Raw genomic sequence first — 25,609 nt, 5'->3', positions numbered from 1 at the left:
GTCATCTTTAATTTTCTTACAATGTTTTGTAGTTCTCTACGTATAAGTCTCTCATTTCCTTTGCCAGATTTATTCCTAATTATGTTATTTTGGGGATGCAATTTTAAAAGGGATTATTTCTTTACTTTCCTTTTCTGATATTTTATTGTTAGTGTAAAGAAATGCAACTGAATTGTATGTTAATCTTGTATCCTGCTACCTTGCTGAATTCTTTTATCAGCTCTAGAAGTTTTTGTTGGAGCCTTTAGGGTTTTCTATATATAGTATCATGTTATCCACATATAGTGACAATTTTACCTCTTCTCTTCCAATTTGGATCACTTTTATTTCTTTTTCTTGTCTAATTGCTATGGCTAGGACTTCCAATACTATACTGAATGGAAGTGGTGAGTGCAAACATCCTTGTCTTGTTCTGGATTTTAGCACGAAGTCTTTCAAGTTTTCACTATTGAATATATTATGCTGGCTGTAGGTTCATCATAAATAGCTTTTTATATGTTGAGATATGTTCCCACTATACCCACTTTGGTTAGATTTTTATCATAAGTGGGTGTTGAATTTTATTCAATGCTTTTTCTGCATCTATTTTCAACCCAATCCAAAAATGGGCAGAAGACCTAAATAAGCAACTCTCCAATTAAGACATACAAATAGCCAATAGGCACATGAAAACATGCTCAGTATCACTAATTATCAGTGAAATGCAAATCAAAACTACAATAAGGTATCACCTCACACCAATCAGAAATGGCCATCATTCAAAAGTCCACAAATGATAAATGGTGGAGAGTCTGTGGGGAAAAGGGAACCCTCCTACACTGGTGGGAATGTAAGTTGGTGCAGCCATTATGGAAAATAGTATGGAGATTCCTCAAAAATCTAAACATATACTTACCACATTATCCAGCAGTCCCACTCCTGGGTACATATCCAGACAGAACCTTAATTCAAAAGACACATGCACCCCAATGTTCATAGCAGCACTATATACAATATCCAAGACATGGAAACAACCTAAATGTCCATTGACAGATGACTGTATAAATAAGTTGTTGTATATTTATACAGTGGAATACTACTCAGCCATAAAAGAGAATAAAATAATGCCATTTGTAGCTACATGGATGAACAGTAGAGTTTGCCAGAGACTTGTTTTTTGCTCTTGGTTGGCTGGAATGTTCCTCATAACCTCCCCACTTAGTCTGGGGCTAAATCTGAAATTCTGTGACTCAAATTGATCACCTTCTCTGTGATGCTTTCCCCCTCCTCAAATATCATGTTCAGACACATGGTTCATCAAGCAAATTGTTGTAATCTGTGCTTTGCCAACCCTCACTTTACTCTTATGTGTGTAATTCTATCCTATGCTTAAATCATCAAGACAATTTTAGGACTTCCATGTGCCCAGCAAAGAAAAAAGGCCTTTTCCACCTGTTCTTCCCACGTGATTGTGTTTTCCATCACTTGTGGTATGTATATGTTCATCCACATAATTCCTACAGCCAAGGAAGAAGTGACTATTAATAAAGTGGTCTCACTACTCATTTCTTCCATTTCACCTGTTAGATCCATTTATTTATACACCGAGAAATAAGCAAGTGAAGAAAGTCATCAATGACTCAATCAGAAGCACTGCATCATTCTTAAGGAAGTCAAATAAAATAGCAGTCAGTAAATGAAGTTAAAATAAAAGGTGAATGGCTCTAACCTTTCTACTGAAGCTTATAATTGTCCATCTTTAATAATCTATATTTCAGTTGTTATGTTTTTCTGTTCCTCTTTAGATTTACTTTACACTGCACCTTAATCAACTCAATTTATTTCCTTTGGTTTTTACTCAAATTCTTAAAGGAGCTCTGTCTCAGTGAACAAAATGAAAGAATATTTGCTATCATTTATTTATAGATAAATACAACCCCATATAATTAAAATTAATGGTTTAATAAAGATCATTCTTTAGTTCTCCATAAAACTGGCAGCATGATACTGCTGATTACTGTATGCAGATTTGCAAATTTTTTTTAAAATTCAAGTAAGAATTGAAACTGGCATAATAAAGTACTGAGTAGGATGATTGAGGGCATGATGTCATAACACAAGGAGCAATTGAGAAAGACAATAATAACATTTCTAATATTCTAGGAAAATTCATTAAAAACAAAAAACTATTCTGGGTAAAATCTGACAAATACTCTTTGGAATATAGCTAAGAGAGAAGGTTAAAATATCGGCAATCACAAGGTATCAGAGATACAGAACAATCAGAAATGAAGAAAAAAACCTATTTATAACCCTTCAAATTCCAGGAAAGCACTAAATGGAGGATGGAGAGGGGCAAGTTCTGGGATTATGAGTTAGAGGCTTGGGTTTAAAAGCCCACATGGAGATGAGAGATGAAGTGTCAGGGTCCAAGTGGTGACAGTACACGGAACTGACATAATAGTATAAAATCAAGACTTTCAAAATGGGATTTAAGAGAAAAAAGTGGCCACCCTTGTAAAAGGAATACAATTTTCTCTTAGAAATTATTCTGTCTCTTCTTGACTTATGAGCTACAAATGAGGACATGGGGATCATTAATACGTTCCTCTTTCTATCCAAGAGAGAGATTTAACAGCCCAAGTTCTATAATTTACTAATACTATGTATGAAGAATTATGTAGTGAATCCAAATTAATCTTTGAAAGCTTACAATTACCTATGCCACGAGATAGAGACACTTCATAACAATTCACCTAAAGCACAAAAAAGCTAAACTCAGAAGAAATCAAAGAATTTTTTATCCAAACATGTATTCATTATTTTTAAAAACTAAACTGAACAAAAAATAAAGCAACTCCCGCTCAATATAAAATTTTGTAAACCATGAAAGTAATCCAAAGCATGTACAAAATGAATTTTAGATAAAAATGAATAAAATTTAAATGATAAATAAATCTAAATGTTGATTCTTTAAAAACTTTCATGAAAATTGATGTTTCTCAGAAACATGAATGAATACAAAACAGCAAAATGTGTAAGGCTACCAATCTTAAAATATAAATACTGAAGCAGTACAAATTAGAATAACTTGATAGATGAACTATAGCAATTCCACGACAACAATGAAATATATGTGAAGACTCAAAGTTCATGAAAAAAGATTTAGCAAAACAGAATTTCAAAAATTAATTCAAGGTGTGGAAAACAAATATACCAATCTCCATAAAATATTAAGGAAGGCAAATAAAAATAATTTTTGAAGAAATAAAAGGACCAAATTACTATAAAACTAACCATGGTAAAACACTAGAAAATCTCATTACGATTTCAACTATGCAAACAATTAAAAAAAAAACCTCTCCCCATGGAATTTTATGAAAATGTCTTAATATTTGAAAAAACCTGATGAAGACATTATAAGATAAATGATTAAACAAATTCACTGCTGAATGTACGTAGACTATTTCAAATAGAATCTAAAAAAGTCAAAAATTATACTATGATCAAGATTAATCTAAATAATACAAGAGTGGAAATAGATGATAGTGATATAGAGAAATGTATATGGATACAGAAACATATGTACACATACACATATATATGAAAAATACACTAGTTTTGTTATAACAACAAAATTAAGGAAGTTTATACATGGATTTTGATTAACTAAATGATCACTGGAAGGAAAAAAATCAAAAATCTCTCCTAACAAATTTAAAGTAAAATAAGAATATGATGAACTACTAAAATAAGATTAAAATTTCTAAAGAAATAAAATATACATAATTTTATAGTGTCTTGTATTCTTCTTAATTAAAATCAAGAAACAAATGAGGGGAAAAAAACAAATGAGGATACTCACTTTCATCATTGATACTCAACATTTCATTGCCATCTTGAAAATGCCATAACATAAATAATAAAATGGTTGGATTATCAGAATGAAGCTATGAAACTAGTGTAGGTAGAAATTATGAAAGCCATATTTTTTCAAGTTTTTACATCTTTGAAGGGTATATATGCCTTCTTAATATTGTGCATATTTTAATCACTAACATTTCTCATAAAAATACATAAAAGTCCTTGAAATGATGACATGCACTTAGAGTCAATAAAACATATTTCCTTCCTGATAACATTATTATGTACCTAGAAAATGACAAAATCTAATAGGAAATTAATAAGACTTAACAAGAACATTTAGTAACTTTGATAAAGAAAGAATACATTCAAACAAGTCAATTGACAATATTATAACAATAAGAATAAGTTAACAAGATCCTGGAAATCAATCATTATGACTGCCAAGGAATATATCCTATTATGGGTTCAATGCATTACATCATAAAAATATCAATTTGCCCACTATTAATATATAAATTTGACAGAATTCCAATTAGAAACAGCTTATTGCATAAATTACCACTAAATTAGTATGGAAGAATTAAATCTCATGAATGTAAAACACATACATGAAAAACAAAAATTAGCAAATAAAAACTTACTTTATACAGTATCAAAACATATTATAGATCAATGAAATCAAATTAACACGGTATTGGCATAAGAAAAAATAAAATGTTTACTAGAACACTTCAGATAATGAAAGTATAGACTAACAGCTTTTAATTTTATATAAAGGTTTACTTTGCTTCTTATATAAAAGTGGGTAATTTTTAGTTCATTAGGAAAATCACGGTTCAATTAATAATTACTTCAGTCACAAAAACAATACCAAATCAAAATGTTTTATCTTTCATCTACACAGCAAACAGGTTATACTCTAAATGGCTTAAAATTTTAAGTATAAAAATAAACCAGTAAAAACTGATTAGAAAATACATGAAGTGACAGTAATGTACAGGAATAAGAAATTTTCTTACTTAAGAATTTAAAGGTAGACAGTGACAAAAGAAAGGGCACCTGTCTGAGTATTTATGTACTAACCATTTTGACTAGCAAAAGATAACACTGAAAAATTCATAAGTCAGATAATAATGTTGAAAATAAATGTATAACACTGGCAAACAACAAGATGATTTCTCAAGAATACAAAGAGCTCTTATAAGTGAATAATAAAAGTGAAAAAACAATAAAAATAAGCAAGAAACAGAAATGAGCAATTTAGAGGATATTAAATCCCATTTCATAAGAAATTATGAATGTCAACTGCTCTTAAAATCAGTCTAATGTCAAAAAATTTATACTGAGGTAGAAATTTATACCAATCAAACTGCCAGTTTTAAAAGCAAAAGGCTACTTTCCTATAGTGCACGTGGAAATTTAAATTACTAAAGATTTTAGACAAGCAATCAGAAAATTTCCAGTTTGAAAGTATACTCTGACATGGCAACTCAATTCTGCAACTCTATCTCATTGCAATTAAGCACCATTTCTGAAAGGATAGACAGTATTAAAATCATAGTATAAAAAAAAAGGAGTACAGAATGCAGCATTTCTGGTAACAAAATAATAAAACTCAAAGCAAAAAAACCCACCAATTAATGGAATGCCGTGCATATAATAAACCTAAATCTAATAGAGTTACATCTGGAGTATATTAGAGTTTGATCTGGAGTAACTTCTGTGAATATTTTTTTCCAAAAGAGGGAAAAGGTGGAAAAGTAAATTTAATATAATCAAGTTTTCATAATGGAAATCTTGGCGAAAACCCTTCAATGTGTGTATCTATTATATGTGCACATATATGTATGCTGATAGATATATGTGTACAAAATACATGTATGTGTAAACATGTTTTAATTAATCTTTACCTATTTATTCATATCAAGTTTTTTAGCATTAATAAAATTAATGATGTTTACCAGGGAAACTAAATGAAAAAAATACTAAAAACTAACTAAATAAAGCAAAACAAAACAAGCAAACCAAAATATACCTTCCTGGCGAAACAGTTGTTGGAAGGGCTGGAACAGGGGAAGCAAGAGAGGAGCCTAGAAGACCTCACTGTGCTATAGCATAATGTTGGCAGGACCAGGTTGCTCACAGCCTGCACATTCCAAAGAAAGACCTGTGTAAGACTGGCCCTTGATGACCTGCTGGGGGATAGCCTCTGAGCCTTTGGAATACTCTGCCTGACCAGAGTGGTTTTTTATCATCTGAGGCTCTGGCCATCCTCTATCAGTCTGGCCCCTGGGGGACTGGAGACTATGCAGCCCTGGTCAGTCCTGGGGGCCCTGCAGACTTGTGTGACTGACCACCAGTAAGACCCCTGGGCCTGAAGGCTCAGGGGAGCTTCCCAACCAGCTGGACTTTGCACATGCAGGCACACATTGTTGCTGGAGAATTAAGGTCTTCCCTATGTGATTTCACTGTGAGGGGACTCCTGAGAGCTTGTGCCTGATTTCTCCTGGACCTTGTCAATCGGATGGTGGTCCCCATTTCCTAGCTTATTGTCAGGCAGCGGCTACTCTCCACTCTGAGAGGGGGAGTGCCTCGTGACCTCCTCTGACATCAGAGCCAGAAACAGTCTTCTTCATGTTGTCTCTTACATGTTTCAAATTGCTTTCACCAGTAGATGCCTCCATCCTTTTCAAGGGTTCATTTGATTAAGTAAGGCTCACCAAGGATAATTTCCTTGTCTTAAAGTCAACTATTTTGACCCTTACTATGTGTGCAAAATCCCTGTACAAATAGCACTTGTAATCTTTGTGACTGAAGGCAATAGAAAGTGTGTGTTCATCACATTCTGGAAGTTCAATTATTTCCAAATTAATGTATAGATTTAAGTCAGTCTTTTTTAAAAAAATTTTTTTATTGATTTATAATCATTTTACAATGTTGTGTCGATTCAAGTCAGTCTTAATCAAAATCCAAGCAAAATTTTTTGGTGAAAATATTGTCCACTTGAGTATAAAATTATTCTGGAAATTCAGCCCTGAAAAAGAACACAGCTATACTGCCTACCTTATTCAAACACAAAGAAAACTAAGTAATCAAGACAGCATGATATTGATGTAAAGTTACAGAAATGGGTGAGTGAAAAAGAACTAAGACTCTAGAAGTAAACCCTTATGTTTATGGTCAATTGATTTTTGAAAGAAATGCAAAAAGCAATTATTGGATAGCCGTATTTATAATGAACTTTGATACATATCTTATACTATTTACAAATAAATTTACAAAAACTAACTCAAAATGAATCACAGACCTATACATAAAATAAACTGTAATACTTCTAGGAGAAACATATGAAGAAAATTGTTCAATTAAGCAAAGATTTTTAGATAAAACCTGATGCATTTTTTAAAATGATGAAATGCCATTCACAAAAACTAAAAATTTCCCCTCTTAGAAAGACACTATTAAGAATATGACTAGCCATAAACTGGGAGAAAATAATTTTGAATCACATATCTGACAAAGGTCTTGTACCCAGACTATATAAAGAATTATCAAAGCTCAGTAACACATATTTCACCAAGGAAGATAAACAGATGGCAACACACAAATGATTTTCCACATAATTAGCTTGAGATATATGAAAACTACAATCATAAAAGGAAGACACCACATACTTACTAGCCAACATTATTAATAGTGAATAATTGGGAAATTATATGATATGATAAATTAAGATATGTTTAAATTTAGAAAAGTTTATCTTTTTATTGTCATGAAATATACATAACAAAATATACCATTTTGATCATTTTTTAAGTGTAAAATTCAACAGAATTAATACACTCATTTTGTTGTACAACTACAAAAGCTTGTTTTGTATTCAATTATCAGATGTGGTTGCAAATTTTTATGGAATCATGAGAAACACTTACAGTCCATGTATTTACAGAAAGGAGTATCTGGAAAGATAAGGCCTCTAATGTAAGCAGTCACTTTGGATAATGTTATAAACTATTACTTTTTCTTACCTGATTGAAATTCTCCACTAATAATAAACATTCATATAATAAAGGATTTTATTCAAATATTAAAGAATTACAATATTCAAAATGTCTTACTATATGTGAGGTTTTTTTTTAATGAGCTGTGTAATTGAAATGCTACAGCTGTCCTCCTGACTTGTGTCAAATGCTGCTGTAACATCCTCCTGTCTCAGGGACCCAGTCCCCACTGAAGACTGCCTTACTTGTGTCTTTGCTACACTTCGTTACCCAGAAAATTAAGTAATGGTTCTTGACTGCAGGTCAGTAGGGACCATTCATTTTTTTCACTTAGTGGCATCTTTGGCAAATTAAAGATAAAAGTCACATTGCACACTGGAAAAGCATGTCTCTCTGTTCTGATGGTTTAAAATGCATCTCCTCCACCCAGTGGGGAGACTTCCTCAGCCCTTAATATGATTTATTTTTGTTTTAGCGATGGAGATAGCAAGAAAATATTTGGACATTTATAATAGCACTAAGCCCAGCATATGCAAATCTTTCCAATTTGTTGGAGATGCTGAACAAAGGGAGATCTATGTATTCCCAGACATGCCCTGAATATGAAGATACAAATACCTTTATTAAAACATGACTTTAACAGTGTAATCTTAATTTTGCTGTGTTTAAACAACCATTAGATGCTCTGATTAACTAACAGAGGAGTAAGCATGATAAAGTTTGTCTCTTTGATTGTAATTCCCTTTGTAAGATCTAGGTTATATTTTCCTCTGGAAACAAAAATGAAATTTGGTAATAATTTACATTTTTAATGTATATAAGATACATTTTTCAGATGTCAAATTTTAGAATGAATTTCCCTTATGTAGATAAATCTCACTGCCTGGGAGATTTCTTAAGATATGTAAAAAAATCTCCATCTCACTAAATATAAGAAATACACAGTGTATTCAACCTCAAGCTAAAAAGAATGTCTTCCTGTATAAAGAAGTATACAAGCATGCCCTTTCATTCCTCTTCCCATCCTCCCTACAAGTAACACTGTGACTGGAACGAACACCTCTTACAGATCCCTGTGTTCACATTCAGCACTCTGAAAGATACAGTACTCAGAAAACAGATACTTATACTTTATTGTCAATCTGTTTACTAATTTCTATTATAAAGTAAGTTGCAATGTCTTATAGAAAGAGATATATTTCAAGAATTGAAAAATGGTCAAAGATGAAGAGCAGAGTAAATTTCACAAGGATGCACATATCATCTGAGAGATTAGAAAAAAAATATAAGGAAGGTAGGTAGACTGAATATAAATATATGTATACATATATATATATATTCCTTCTACATCTCAATTTGATATAAATACTTGAATGGCAGGCTAAATTTACTAAGAGAATTTTAACTTTTGAGTAGCCATAATCCTCAATTAGTGAGTTTTCTCTATTTTGGAAACACTGGAGCTGGGTACACAGTCACAACCAAGACTGCCCAACCTCAGGAAGAAGAGATTGCAATAAGTCAAACAATAAAGCAAATATACTCATAAAACAAATGAACCAGGTACACAAAGGGAAAATAATTTTTCTTGACTGATGTCAGAAAACTCCAAGACATCAAACACTAATTGTACATTAGAAACATCTGAGTCCCTACTAGTGTAGCATCAATGAAGATAATTCATTGACTGGAAGGTGCAAAAGGGAAGAGAGGGCAGTCATCACATGTGTCAGCAGGAAACATACACATATTCAGGAAAGATAATGCAGAAACAGACACGTGGACTATGTGGCAGGGGTTGGTGGGTGAGCATCATGGCTTAGGTAATTTGTAAGAATTAAACACACTTAACCTAAAAACTAGCAACACGTAAAATGTGACTACATGTATTTATTTATAGACAATATTGTATGATAAAATATAAAAGCTTAAAAACATTAATTTTAAGTCAGTTAAAATAGTCTACAATCTATAAGCAAATTTCTCTGAATATCACACAGAGATTGGAGAGAAGTCAGAAGTCAGTGACGAGAAGCAGTACAGTAACAACATCCATTCTGCTGGGACTCACAGATGACCCTGAGCTACAGGTGCTGATTTTTATCTTTCTATTTATCAACTACACACTGAGTGTAACTGGAAACCTGACCATCATCACACTCTCATTAGTGGATTCCCATCTTAAAACACCCATGTATTATTTAAAAAAATTTTTTTCTCCTTCTTAGCTCATTCACATCTTCCTGCATCCCCAGATACCTGCATAGCATAGCAACAGGTGACAGGGTCATCACCTACAATGCTTATTTCATCCAAGTGTTTACCACTGACCCATGTGGAGTAACAGAGTTATCTGCTGGCCGCCATGTCCTATGACTGCTACGTGGCCATCTGCAAACCCCTGCATCATGTGACCGTCATGAGCAGCTGAGTCTGCAGGAGTCTCATCATCTATTGTTGGATGGCTGGTCTGTGTATTTTAATCCCACCACTTAGGCTGGGTTTAAATCTAAAATTTTGTGACTCTAACAAGATTGGTCATTTTGCCTGTGATGCGTTTCCCTTGGTGGAAATCTCATGCTCAGACCCATGGTTAATGGAACAGACTGTTATAATCTGTGCTGTGCTGACCTGAATAAGACTCTTACTTGTGTGGTTCTGTCATACGTGTACATCATCAAGACAATTTTTTGGTTCTATTCTGTTCAGCAAAGGAAAAAGGCTTTTTCCACCTGTTCTTCCCACATGATTGTGGTTTCCCTCACCTATGGCATATGCATTTTCATCTATATGAATCCTGCAGCAAGGGAAGAAGTGACTATTAAAAAAATGGTTTCGCTGCTCATGTTTTCTGTTGCACCTACATAAAACCAATTTATTTATACCTTGAGAAATAATCAAGTTAAGAAAGCCTTTAAGGACTTAATCAAAAGAACTGCCTTGCTCTCATCTTAGTAAGAAAAAATAATATTTTTAAAACATTGTGTCAAGACTGGTAGTTCAAAATTTGTAGATACTGACAGGCATATATAGACTAGGTAAACAAGATTATACTGTATAGCACAGGGAAATGTATACAAGATCTTGCGGTAGCTCACAGCAAAAAAAAATGTGATAATGAATATATATATGTATGTTCATGTATAACTGAAAAACTGTGCTCTACACTGGAATTTGACACAACATTGTAAAGTGACTATAACTCAATAAAAAACATTTAAAAAAATAAAAAAAGTGGCACCTCATCTGAAAAAATTAAATTAAATTAAATTAAATTAAATTAAATTAAATTAAAAAAAACATTGTGTCAAAAACAAGAATAGCCACAGAGATTTATTTTTGAAGCTTGTAATCGTCTTTGTTTTTTAATAATACACATGTGAGTAACAGTAAATTTCTCAACCTTTCTTTAACTGAGCTTCTGTTGAGCCCTACTCAAGCCATTTTTGTATCTTCATTATTCAAACCAATAACTGATAGTTTTGCATGTCAACTTCTTAAAAAAATCACTTTGAAAAGAAAGTAACTTTATAAAATTACTTTAATATATAATAAAAGTCACTACTCTGGGTATAAGGGTAAATATAGGGTAAATTTTTGATAGCTCTTCTCAAATATAGGCAATAATTACATGAAAGGCATAATTACATAAAATGTCTATAATGAATGATCACATAATTTAAAATAAATGTGAGAGAATAATACTACTTCCAATATTGAGAAGACAGAGAAAAATATGTATTACTACAATGAACACAGTGGATGAAATTTAAGAAATATTCTTTTGAATCTATACCTGAAATCATTGCAAAGTGTTGAATAGAATGGATTAGAAATAATGATTTAATTTAAGGTAGAGCAATAATCTATAAAATGACATGACTACTTAAGAGAATACAGACAGGATATGGGAACAAGTTTTGCAGAATGATCACAGAGACTTAGATCTGAGTCTCAGGATAAGTTTAGTGAGAGCACTTGATGACGCATTAGGTGCACACTCAACGAAAGTCTGAATTAAGAAAAAACATGCTCTTTTTCACAGAAAGTTTACATTTTTTCCTGAAAACTATTGTCTACTGCTTATAGAACTGTGAGTCAAGCCAGAAACATTTCCCAGTGTATCTGATACCTGTGCCAACATCTAATACAAATTAAGCTTTTAGAGTCCAAATTTGGTCATAGTAATCTCAATTGTTAGAGACAACAAATTAAAATCCACACAAATAAAATTCCTTAGAAATGATGGTACTTACACCAAATTAACTAATTGGTATCTGGAATGCAATGAAATACAGACAAGGCTTCACAAATTACTCAGAACACTGAGAAAGCTGTATTCACTAGGAATTCCGTTATCTTACATGTATTCATTACTTACAAAAATGTAAACTAGCCAAAAAGAGAGAAACTTGTCCTAATAAATTTGAAAAATAAAATGAAACAAAAGTAAATGAAAACTGTAACTTACTAAGGGTAGAAAATGAAGTCAATTAAATAAGCTAACAAATTTAAAGGCCAGTTCTTTCAAAAGTCCAACAGCATAGATAAACCCCACACCAATGAATGTAATGAATACAAAACATAAATGTTCAACATTTTGTTGGAAAACCTTGCATATGCAGCAATAGAAGAAATTAAAACATCAGGATAAATATGGGAAGGGATAAATAAAACTACTGAATTGATTTTAAAGACATTCACATTTTGCTTTCTGAAATGGAGGTATGTCATACAATGGGTGATATCAATCGTTCATAGTTTCATTGGCAACATTTTTTTCAAAACTGATATTTTATATAACAATATGTCTTACAATTGACGATATCTTAAAACGGATGCAATTCAACATATTTCTTTTATCCTGAGGATATTCTTCCATATCCCGAAAACTGAAGATATTCTACTAGGAATGTAGGGAAGTTAATAAGGAATTTATTACTTTTGTCAAAAAAAATTGGTATTATTTAAAAATCAGTAGACTGTCATAGCAATAAGCAACAGGAAATCAATGAGCAAATATTATTTCAGTCATGACAGCCATAAAAATGTAACAAGAGAATAAATTTAACATAAAAGAACAGTACACATGTAAAGAAGGTATAAATACAATTAGAACAAGAGACATCATCAGTATACTTGGTTTCAAAAATTTAATATGAGCATGCATATGTATATAATTATACATTATTTATGTACTGTGGAAACATTTTTATCTATTTACTTGTACATAGTCACTAAGCAAGTAGAATATTAAAGGAAAACAGATTTTAATGCAGGTTATCTAAAGTAGAAACAAAGTGGTGCAATCAGGAAGAAGAATGGGTAGAATGAGAAAAAAAGAAATAAAAATAAAACATTGACCATACAGTCCTATGAAATGTGCAGGTCTGGGCATACATACATTTGAGTGTAAATAAAGAAACTTTTTTTCAAATACATTTCCATCTACAAAATGACAGCTGATCAAATTTCTGTTGCCAAGTGAAAGAAATTAAGTCACAGCTTATTTTACAGTGATTCAGTAAAAATAAACAAAAAGTGCAAAAAACCCCAAACAAACCCTTGAACTGTAAATGCTTCACATTATACAGTGGAATATTATTCACCAATAAAAAATAGGAAATCATGCCATTTGCAACAACATGACTGGAACTTAAGGGTATTATATTAAGTGAAATATGTCAGATAGAGAAAGACAAATACTGTAAAATCTCACTTGTATGTGGAAACTAAAAAACAAACAAACAAAAAAGACCAATCACATAGGAAAAGACATCACATCTGTGGTTACCGGAAAGGAGAGGGTAATGATGATGGGGGACAGGGATTCAGATAGATTGGAAGAAATTAGTCAAAAGATACAAATACCAGTTATAAGATAAACAAGTATCAGGGATGTAATGTAGAACATGATGATTATAGGTAACACTAATGTGAGGTATATTTGGAAGTTGTTAAGAGAATAAATCCTAAGAGTTCTCATCATAAGGAAAAAAAAAATTGTATCTATATAAGATGGATGTTAACTAAACTTACTGTGGTCATCATTTCAAGATATATGTAAGTAAAGTCATTTTGGTGAACACCATAAATGACATGCAGCACTACTGTATGTCAACAGACTCTCATAAAACTGGGAAAAAAATTATAAAATTCCCATAACACTATCAGGGGAAGAGAATGCTAAACTCAAAACAAGCAGTATGAAGAATGTTAAAAAAAGATTAGAGGGGAAATAAATAAAAAAGAAAATTGAAAACTATACAAAAAAATCAACAAAACCAAAAGTCAGTTATTTGAAAATATCAACAAAATGGGAAAACATTTATACTTTCATTGAACATGACAAACAAACAAAGATTCAAGTGACTACAATCAAGAAGAAAAAGAGGGACATTACTAACATCACAGTAATAAAAAGAACTATAAGGAAACACTAAGAACAACCATAAACCTGTGAAGTTACCTAGAGAAGATGGACAAATTCCTAGAGAGAGACAAACCACCAAACTTGACTCAAGAAGAAATAGGTGATTTCAATAAATTTATAGAAAGTAGAGATATTGAATTAGTAATCAAAAAACTTCCCACAGATTAAAGGAGTAATACAAGATGAGGATATTACACTTGTCAATATATATGCACCCAACAGAGAAGGACCTAAATACATAAAACAATTACTAACAGAGATAAAGGGGGATATTGATGGGAATACAATAATAGTTGGAGATTTTAACACTAACATCACTATTTTAACATTAACATCACTAGACAGATCTTCCAGACAGAAAATAAATAAGGCAACAGAGAAACCAAATAATACAATAGAAAAATTAGATTTTGTGGATATTTTGAGAGTATTACACCCCCCAAAACTAGGATTTACATTCTTTTCAAGTGCTCATGGAACACTTTCTAGGATTGATCATGTACTTGGGCACAAAAGAAGCCTGAACAATTTAAAGATAGAAATTATATCAAGCATCTTTACTGACCACAATGCCATGGAACTAGAAATCAACTACAAAAATACAATGGAGGAAAAAAGGAAAGCATGGAGATTAAACAACATGCTATTTAAAAACCAGTGGGTCAATGAGGAAATCAAAGTTGAAATTAAAAAATACCTTGAGACAAATGACAACAAAAACACAACACACAAAATTTATGAGACACAGCAAAGGCAGTGCTAAGAGGGAAGTTTATAGTGACACAGGCCTTCCTCAAAAAAGAAGAACAATCTCAAACAATCTAACCCACCAGGTAAAAGAATTAGAAAAAAAAAAAAAGAGCAAAAAACCCCAAAAGGCAGCAGAAGGAAGGAAATAATAAAGATCAGGGAGGAAATAAATAAAATAGACATTTAAAAAACCACAGAAAAAATCAATCAAACCAAAAGCTGGTTTTTTGAAAGAGTACATAAAATCGAAAAACCTCTGGCCAAACTCACAAAGAAGAAAACAGACAGAGCACAAATAAGCAAAATAAGAAAGGAAAATGGAGAAATTACAACAAATAACATTGAAATACAGAATATCATATTAGAATATTATGAAAAACTATATGGAACCAAAATGGATAACCTAGAGGAGATGGACAAATTTCTGGAAACATACAGTCCACCAAGACTGAACCAAGAAGAAACTGACCAATTGAACAAAACCAGTCACTAGAAATGAAATTGAATTAGCAATAAAAAAATCTCCCTACAAATAAAAGTCCAGGACCGGGTGGCTTCACTGGAGAATTCTGCCAAACATACAAAGAAGAACTCTTACCAGTCCTTCTCAAGCTCTTCCAGAAGACTGAAAAGGAGGGAATACTCCCAAACTCATTCTATGAAGCCACCAAAACCAGGCAAAGAAACAACTAAAAAAAGAGAATTATAGGCCAATATCACTGATGAACATAGATGCAAAAATCCTCACCAAAATATTAGCAAATAGAATCCAACAGCACATAAAAAATATTATACATCATGACCAAGTGGGGTTCATCCCAGGGATACAAGGGTGGTTCAACATATGCAAATAAATCAATGTAATACATCACATCAACAAGAGAAAGGACAAAAACCATATGATCATCTCAACAGATGCAGAAAAAGCATTTGATATAATTCAACACCCATTTATGATAAAAACTCTCACCAAAGTGGGTATACAGGGAACATATCTTAACATAATAAAAGCTATATATGACAAACCTACAGCCAGCATAGCACTCAATGGTGAAAAATTCAAAACCTTCCCACTAAAATCTGGGACAAGACAAGGCTGCCCACTATCACTACTCCTATTCAACAGAGTCTTGGAAGTCCTAGCCACAGCAATCAGGCAAGAGAGAGAAATAAAAGGGATCCAAATTGGAAAAGAAGAGGTAAAAGTGTCACTACATGCTGATGATGTTACTATATATAGAAAACCCTAAAAGGTCCACACAAAAACTACTGGAGCTGATGGAAGAATTCAGCAAGGTAGCAGGTTACAAGATTAACGTTCAAAAATCGGTTGCATTTCTTTACACTAACGATGAATCAACAGAAAAAGAAAGTAATGAAACAATCCCCTTTAAAATAGCACCCAAAGTAATAAAATACCTAGGAAGAAATCTAACCAAAGAGGTGAGGTGAAACAATTATACACAGAAAACTATAAACCACTGATGAAGGAAATTAGAGAAGACTTCAAAAAATGGAAAGATATCCCATGCTCTTGGATTGGAAGAATCAATATTGTTAAAATGGTCACACTGCCCAAGGCAATCTACAGATTTAATGCAATCCCTATCAAATTACCCAGGACATATTTCACAGAACAAGAACAAATAATAAAATTTATATGGAACCACAAAAGACCTAGAATTGCCAAAGCATTACTGAAGAAAAAGAAAGAGGCTAGAGGAATAACTCTCCCAGGCTTCAGACAATACTATAGAGCTACAGTAATCAAGACAGCATGGTATTGGTACAAAAACAGATATATAGACCAATGGAACACAATAGAGAGCCCAGAAATGAACCCACAAACTTTTGGTCAACTAATCTTTGACAAAGGAGGCAAGAATATACAATGGAATAAAGACAGGCTCTTCAGCAAATGGTGTTGGGAAAACTGGACAGCAGCATGTAAATGAATGAAGCTAGAACACTCCCTCACACCATACACAAAAATAAACTCAAAATGGATCAAAGACTTAAACATAAGACGAGACACAATAAACCTCCTAGAAGAAAATATAGGCAAAACATGATCTGACATACATCTTAAAAATGTTCTCCTAGGGTAGTCTACCCAAGCAATAGAAATAAAAGCAAGAATAAACAAATGGGGCCTAATTAAACTTACAAGCTTCTGCACAGCAAAGGAAACCATTAAGTAAAACAAAAAGACAACCTACGGAATGGGAGAAAAATTTTGCAAATGAAACCAACAAAGGCTTGATCTCCAGAATATATAAGCAGCTCATATGACTTAATAAGAAAAAAACAAACAACCCAATCTAAAAATGGGCAGAAGACCTAAACAAGCAATTCTCCAAGAAAGAAATACAAATGATAAATAGGCACATGAAAAATTGCTCAATATCACTATCAGAGAAATGAAAATCAAAACTACAATGAGGTATCACCTTACACCAGTCAGAATGGCCATCATTCAAAAGTTCACAAATGACAAATGCTGGAGAGGCTATGGAGAAAAGGATACCGTCCTACACTGCTGGTGGGAATGCAGTTTGGTGCAGCCTCTGTGGAAAAAGTATGAAGATTCCTCAGAAGACTAAAAATAGACTTACCATGTGACCCAGGAAACCCGCTCCTGAGCATATATTCAGAAGGAATCCTACTTCAAAATGACACCTGCCCCCTAATGTTCATAGCAGCACTATTTACAATAGCCAAGACATGGAAACAGCCTAAATGTCCATCAACAGATGACTGGATAAAGAAGAGGTGGTATATTTATACAATGGAATACTATTCAGCCATAAAACCCTACAACATAATGCCATTTGCAGCAACACGGATGTTCCTGGAGAATGTTATTCTAAGTGAAGTAAGCCAGAAAGAGGAAGAAAAATACCTTATGAGATTGCTCATATGCGGAATCTAAAACAAACAAACAAACAAATACAAATACAAATCAGAAACAGACTCAGAGACATAGAATACAAACTTGTGGTTGCCAAGGGGGTGGGGGCTGGGAAGGGACAGATTGGGATTTCAAAATGTAGAATAGGTAAGCAAGATTATACTGTATAGCACAGGGAAATGTAAGACCTTGTGGTAGCTCACAGAGAAAAAAAAAGTGACAACAAATATATGTATGTTCATGTAAAACTGAAAACTTGAGATCTTCAGTGGAATTTGACACAACATTGTAAAATGATTATAACTCAATAAAAAATGTTAAAAAAAAAACTTCCCATAAAGTAAACCCAAGATCTAGATGTCTTCAATGGTGAATTTTACCACATGTTTAGAGAATAAAACATCAGTCTTTCACAAACACCTGGAGAAAATAGAAAACACTTCCCAATTTATTCTATGAGGCCAGGATTACTATGATCCCGAAATCTGACATACACATCACAAGTAAAGAAACCCTCAGACCTTATGAATACATATTCCTTGTGAATAGACATCAACATCTTCTACAAAATACTTAAAAAACAAACCCAGTAACATAAAAAAATTATACATTGTATGTCTGCTTTCAATGCTTCTATTCAACACTGCCCTGGAGGTTTTTACAAGGGCAATTAGAGACAGAAAAATAAATAAAAGGAAAAAAAAAGACAGAAAAGGAAGATGTGAAACTCTCTATTGGTAAGTGATGTGATCACGTAGATAGCAAGTCCACAAAATGGACAAGACTGTTTCAAGTACTACATTCATCATGTTTGGAGGGTACAAGGTCAATAAAATAAATTAATTGCATCTCTATACACTAGTAATGCACAATTTGAAAATGAAATTAAGAAAATAGTTCCAAATATATCAACATTTAAAAGAACAAAATAGGAATAAATTTAACAAAATAAGTATAAGATTATAAAACCATTCTGAAACTATTTACAAAGCATTTTGAAAGAAATTAAAGAAAGCCTCAGAATGAAAAGATACCTCATAGTCATCATCTGGAAGGCTTAATATTGTTAAGATGACAATACTCCCCAAATGAACCTACAAATCCATTGCTATCCCTATCAGAATTGTAGCTGCCACTTTGCAGTAAGTGGCATACTGACACTACAATTCATGTGGAAATAAAAGGATAAAAAATAAGCCAAACAATCTTGGAAGGTAAAAAAAACTAGAGGACTCCCAGTTCTTGACTTTAAAATCTTAGTATAAAGTTACAGTAATCAAAATATTATCCTGTATAAGGATAGATATTTTAGACCAACAGATTAGAACTGAGGATCCAGAAGTAAACCCTTACATTTACGGTCAACACATATCAACATGAGTGCCAAGATCATCCAATGAAGAAAGTACAGGTTTTCAACAAATGGTGCTGAGGCAACTCTATAACCACGTACAAAATTGTGAAAATGGACACCTACCTCACAACATAAACAAAAGTTAACTCAAACTGGACCCAAGGCTCAAATGTAAGTGCTAAAAATATAAAACTCTTGAAAAATACATTAAATCTTTGTCACTTTGGATTGAAAAACAGTTTCTTAGAAATGACAGCATAATCACAAATAACAAAAAGAATGCATAAATTGGACTTTATCAAAATTAAAGCTTTTGTGCTTTAAACAACACTATTAACAACTGAAAAGACAACCCATGCAATGGGAGAAATGTTTGAAAATCATATACCTGATAAGGGAATTCTATAGAGGATATATAAAGAACTCTAACACCCCATAACTAAAGACACCCAATTTTTAAAAAGGCAAAGACTCTGAATATACATTTCTACAAAGAAGATATATAAATGGCCAAAATACGCATAAAAAGATACTCAACACCATTAATCACTGATGAAATGCAAATTAAAACCACAATGAGATGCCACTTTGCACCCACTAGGATGGTTAAAACAAAAAAAAGCAGACAACACAAGAGTTGGCAAAGATGTGAAGATACCAAAACAATGTTTCTTTGCTGAATATTCATAATCGTGCATCACCTTTGGAATACAACTTTGTAATTCCTCAAAAATTAAACAAAGAGTAACCAAATGACCCAGCAATTCTACTCCTCAGCACATACCAAAGAGAACTGAAAATATATGTAAACACACAAATTTGAACCTGGATGCAATAGGAGCATGATTCACAATAGTATCCAAAAAGTGAAAACAACCCAAATGTCCACCAACATATGCATGGATATACAAACTGCAGCACATCAATACGACAGAAGAGGACTTGGCAAAAAAAAAAAAAAAAAAAAAAAAAAAAAAAAAAAAGAGAAATGAAGAAATAATATACGCTACTCCATGAATGAACCTTGAATACATGCTAAGCAAAAGAAGCCAGTCACAACAGGCCACATATCCTAATTTTCCACTGAATGAAAAGTCCAGAATTGACAATTCCACAGAGACAGAATATAGATTTTTGCTTGCTGGTAACTGGAAGTAGTGGGGCATGGAAGTGACTAATACTGGTTTTGTTTTGGGGATGATAAAAATGTTCTAAATTTAGATAATGGTAATGGTTTCAAAATGGTATTAATATACTGAATCCACCAAATTTTTTTAAATTGAGTTATAGTCATTCTCTTATACAGTAAACTATACATATTTCAGATGTACAATTGGATGAATTTTGGAATTGCACCTCTTGGGGAGTGATGGTTATGTTACTATCTTGATTGTGGTGGTAGTTTCATTTGTGTATGTTCACCCTTTTAAATAAAGCTTTAATTTTAACACAAGTCACTAAAATCAACTTTTCATGAGTTACTTATGCAATAACAAACACGAATTTCCAAAATTTTATGCTAAGTGAAAGTTGCCAGGCTCAATAGCATACATACAGTATAATTCAACTGTACAAAACCCTAGAAAACACAATAGACTTTTAATAAACTGAACCTATAATGACAGAAAGTACATGGCTGGCTGCCTGTGACTGGAGAGGGGGGAAATAAGAAAAGATGGAAATGCTCTGTCTTTATTAGGATTTTGGTTTAGAGGTGTATAAATTTGTGAAAATTAATCAAATTGTACAATTATAACACATACATTCTATGTGATTTATACCTCAAAATAACCTGGAACCTAGCCTTGACACAGATAAATCCCTGGTTAACTTAAGGTAATAATCCTCATGCTGTATAAAGAAAAAAAGTTGCTAATAATAACATGAATGTCTATCCAAAGTTACTATTGCACTGGTGACATGGAGGGTAATTTTAATTACTTTACCCTACATGATTAGCTCATTATCTTTCTAAAAATAAACTTCCAATTTATTGAAGAAGTTTTACTTCTAGCAATTATTCTGAAAATATTCCAATAAAAAGTTATGATACTTCTTGTAAAACTTTTTTATAATTGTGAAAAATAGAAAACAATATTTATAATAAAAATGTTTTAATTACATCTCTGATAGTTTCACATAGTTTGTTGAGTAATACTTTTTTTCCTATGTGACATTAATATCACTCCCCTCATATCAAATATCTCTGAATCATAAGTGCAGACTGAGTCAAAGGCAGAAGTCAATGATGAGAAACCACAAAATAACAACATTTATCCTTCTGGGGTTGACTGATGATCCACAAATGAAGACTGTGATTTTCACATTTCTATTTCTCACCTACAAGTTGAATCTAACTGGGAACCTAACCATCATCTCCCTCACCTTCAGAGATTCTCACCTGAAAACTGCTATGTCCTTTTTCCTACAAAATTTCTCCATTTTGGAAATCTCACTTACATCTGCTTGTGCTCCCAAATATTGGTACAACCTATCAACAGGTGACAAGACAATCGAATATGACAATTTTGCCATTCGAGTATTTTTACTGGCCTCTTTGCTGATACTGAATTTTTTCTCCTGGCCACCATGGCCTATGATCAATACATAGCCATCTGCAAACCCCTACATTATGTGACTATCATGAACAAGAAGGTCTGTAGAAGACTCATCCTTTGTTGCTGGACCTCTGGCTTGTTGATAATTCCCCCACTTAGTCTAGAACTAAACTTGGAACTCTATGACTCCAATGTTGTTGACCACTTTGTCTCTGATGCAGCCTTTCTCCTAAAGATCTCCAGCTCAGAAACATGCCTTATAGAGCAGGTGGTCATCGCCTGTGCTGTGGTGACCTTTGTCATGACCCTTGTATGTGTACTTCTCTCCTATACATACATCATCAAGACAACTTTACAATTCCCTTCTGTGCAGCAAAGGAAAAAGGCATTTTCTACATGTTCTTCCCAAATGACTGTGATTTCTGTTACCTACGGAAGCCTCCCAAAAATGATGTCTTTCCCACTTTCAAAATTTGTAACAAGGTGTCAGAAAGAAGTATGTCAGTAGACCTCTCTGAAAGGGCAAAAATATTTAATTGCTTTTGTGGAAATTGCCAAGATTAATCTAACATTTATATGGAAACCATGAAGGCCAAGAATGCACAAGACAATTCTTAAGACTAGCAAAGCTAAGAGAATCACCCTGTAAATTATCAAGATTTAGTATGAAGGCATTAATAAGGTGGCATTGGTGTAAGAATAATCAAATAGATTTGAAAAAATAATAAAGAGTAAAGAAACATTTCTGTGCATATATGGTACACTGATGTAGGACAAAGCATACAGATAAAATAACATTTTCAAAACCACTGGGGATTTTTTTTACCAAGTCAGATTTTTTTTTACCAAGTCTGGATTTGTTTTGTTGTTGATGACAATATAAAACAATATGGACGCTTCTGAGTTTACTGCTTCTTTAACCCATTGAAAAGCAGCCAAAATTGACCACCCAAACAATACTATTGAGGCTGTATGGCATCAATCAATAACAAGTAACCTCTCCTGTGGTTTGTGAAGACAAAGAATAACAGCATCTAGTCATAGAGGGTTTAATATATAAGCTTTAACAATACTGAGAGGAATTTTGTCAGCGACAGTCACTGTGCCCTCATGAACAGAACTACTCCTGCTTTCAGGACAAAGAAGGATCAGACGGTCTCCTCACCTCTGTACCTGTCTGGCCCTGGGTACCTAATAGGATTTTCATTCATCACTTTGCATATACAACCATGAAATACAATTATACAATTATGAAAACTACAGAAAAATCACTAGAGTCAAGGTGCACTGATTTCAATCATAATTTTACCAATTTCTCATTGCAGGACATTATTCAGTTGCACAACTATAGGAATTTGACTTTCATCTGCAAAAAGTAGTAACAACTGTAGCTGCAACTTAGAATGTTAAGATATGAGATAATGCATATAAAGAGCTTAGAAAAGGTTTTGGCACATAGCACATATTATTATTATTAATCCTTAAGCTGGACTATATTGTGCCAGAGTGTTCTGCTGTCAGAACCACATCTCACCCAGAACTGGATTAACTTGCAACCTGGTTCCCGTTTCAGTGAATCTCTTCTTTAAAATTAAATTTTCTGCTGTCTTCCCGTTTGCATAGTTTCCTTTGAGGAGTCAATAATTGCTCCTATATCTTTCACAACAGCTGCTTTTTTGAGTTCTTCATATTAGTTATTCTGAGCAATAAAACCGTTATGATCCTTCGTGTGGCTTCCTTTGTTTTTCTCCCTGTTGTTGATTACTGACCTGTTTTATTATAATCAAATATATATTTTTGTACTTTTTCCCCCTCCTATCTCCCTGCCTCACCCCTAAATTCTCTCTTCCTTCTCAACTTGAATTATACATGTTACATTCATTAACATTGTCCTACAAATTTTTAATCTACTCCTGTCTTCAGTATCTTTCCGTCTGTTTCAGTTTGTTTTATTTTTATAAATAAAAATTATTTTATTCCCCATGAATTATAATATCTATTAATGTCATCAAGTAAAATTCTTATTTCAAGCACTGTATTTCATTTCTCAGAGTTAACCATTTGGTTTCTGCATAGAAAATATATGCCAAACATTATCTGACATACACCTCAGTGATGTTCTCCTAGGAGAGTCTACCCAAGCAATAGAAATAAAAGCACAAATAAACACAAAAATGGCACCAAACAAAATTCATCAGCTTTTGACAGCAAAGGAAACCACAAGCAGAACAAAATGACAGCCTATGAAATGGGAGACAATATTTGCCAAACATGAGACTGACTAGGGGTTAATTTCCAGAATATAGAAACAGATCATACAACTGAATAATCGCAAGACAACCCAATCCAAAAATGGGCAGAAGACCTCAAGAAGCAATTCTGCAATGACGACATACCAGTGACCAGTAAGAGGCACATGAAAAAAGGCTCTTTGTTGCTAGTTACCAAAGAAATACAAGTCAAAACTACAATGAGGTGTCAGCTCACCTCAGAATGGCCATCATTGAAAAGTCCACAAAGGATCAATGCTACAGAGGCTGTGGAGAAAAGGGAACCCTCCTACACTGTCGGTGGGAATGTCGTTTGGTGCAGCCACTGTGGAAAACAGGAGGGAGAGTCCTCAAAAGACAGAAAATACACTGGTCAGAAGCTTTAGATCTCGGGGGGCAGGCTAACAAGCTCCCAAAGGCCCGGCCTCGCCCCTTCTTCTGCCCCCAGCTCGCCTGTGCCCCACAGGGTCCGGGGCGGCCTCCACTCCCAGGGCAGGTCCACCTGCGTGGGAAGGCCACGCTTGGCCTGAGGACTAGTCTCAGATGGTCCAGGGCCGTCCAGCGCCCTCCCATCTCCCGGGGCTGCTCCCACTTTCCCAAACCCGCATATGAACAGCGGCCAAGAAAGCCACGGGGTTCAGTGAATAATTGGGGGGAGGGGCACCCCAACCAGGGCAGCAGGCCCGGGACCCGCCTCAGGGTCCCAACCAGGACGCGCGGCCTGGACCTCACATAGCACCCCTCCCTCACCGTGCGCCTCCCCAGCTGCAAAGCCCAGGCCTCACCCGCGGACTCCCTGACCTGCGAGCCCAGACCAGCACCCCCTTACCTGTCCCGCGACAGCAGCAGGGGCGACAGCAAGCGGCGGGCGGCCCAGACCCCAGGCCGCCTTCCTCCTCCGGGAGCTGGTCCAGGAGCACCCAGATCCCACCCAGCGTCCTCACGTTCTGGGCGCGCTCGTGCACGGCTGTGTGCGCCCCTCCCCCTCCTGCTCGCCCGCAGCACGGACGCTTGGCTGGGGTTCCTGCAGTAGGGATGCTGCGAGTGGAGACAGGCGGTGGGGCGGTGGGGCGCGCCCAGCCCGCGGCCAGGGCTGGCCAGGTCCCCAACCCCAACGCCCCCACCCCGCCCCCCACAGGGTCCCGGCACCCAGCTAGAACCACCACGGGCCCAGGGCCAGGCCACACCCCATCAGCCCCACTCTCCCAGCTCGCCGACCCTGACCCAGTCAATGCCTCCCCACCCCCTGCCAGGCCAGGTCCCTGATCCGATCCATTGCACCCCTAAGACAAGGCTGCTTCTCCTCCCAACCAAGTCCCTGCCCCAGGTATGTGCCCCACTAGGTCCTAAGCTACAGCCCCCGCAAACCAAGCTGACCCCTCATGCCTCACCCCAGGTCCCCCCCACCATCCAGAGGTAGTCCCATCACCCTTCACCCCTGAATTACCCCCCACCCTTCAGCCGGGTCACTTCCACTCCCAGCAAC

General features: G+C 34.5%; 3 pseudogenes; all 3 read left to right on the top strand.

The window, feature by feature from the left end:
• Nucleotides 1–3,327, top strand: LOC141575728 (olfactory receptor 6C2-like; annotated as a pseudogene).
• A 5,744-nt stretch (nucleotides 3,328–9,071) lies between these two features.
• LOC123618453 (olfactory receptor 6C2-like) lies at nucleotides 9,072–20,284 on the top strand (annotated as a pseudogene).
• Nucleotides 20,285–20,403: 119 nt separating this feature from the next.
• On the top strand, nucleotides 20,404–24,334 carry LOC141575729 (olfactory receptor 6C68-like; annotated as a pseudogene).
• Nucleotides 24,335–25,609: the final 1,275 nt, after the last annotated feature.

This window comes from Camelus bactrianus, chromosome 31, assembly GCF_048773025.1.
Source record: "Camelus bactrianus isolate YW-2024 breed Bactrian camel chromosome 31, ASM4877302v1, whole genome shotgun sequence".
Taxonomy (NCBI): Eukaryota; Metazoa; Chordata; class Mammalia; order Artiodactyla; family Camelidae; genus Camelus; species Camelus bactrianus.
Note: the sequence above shows the minus strand (reverse complement) of the source record. Positions and strands in the feature narration are given on the sequence as shown.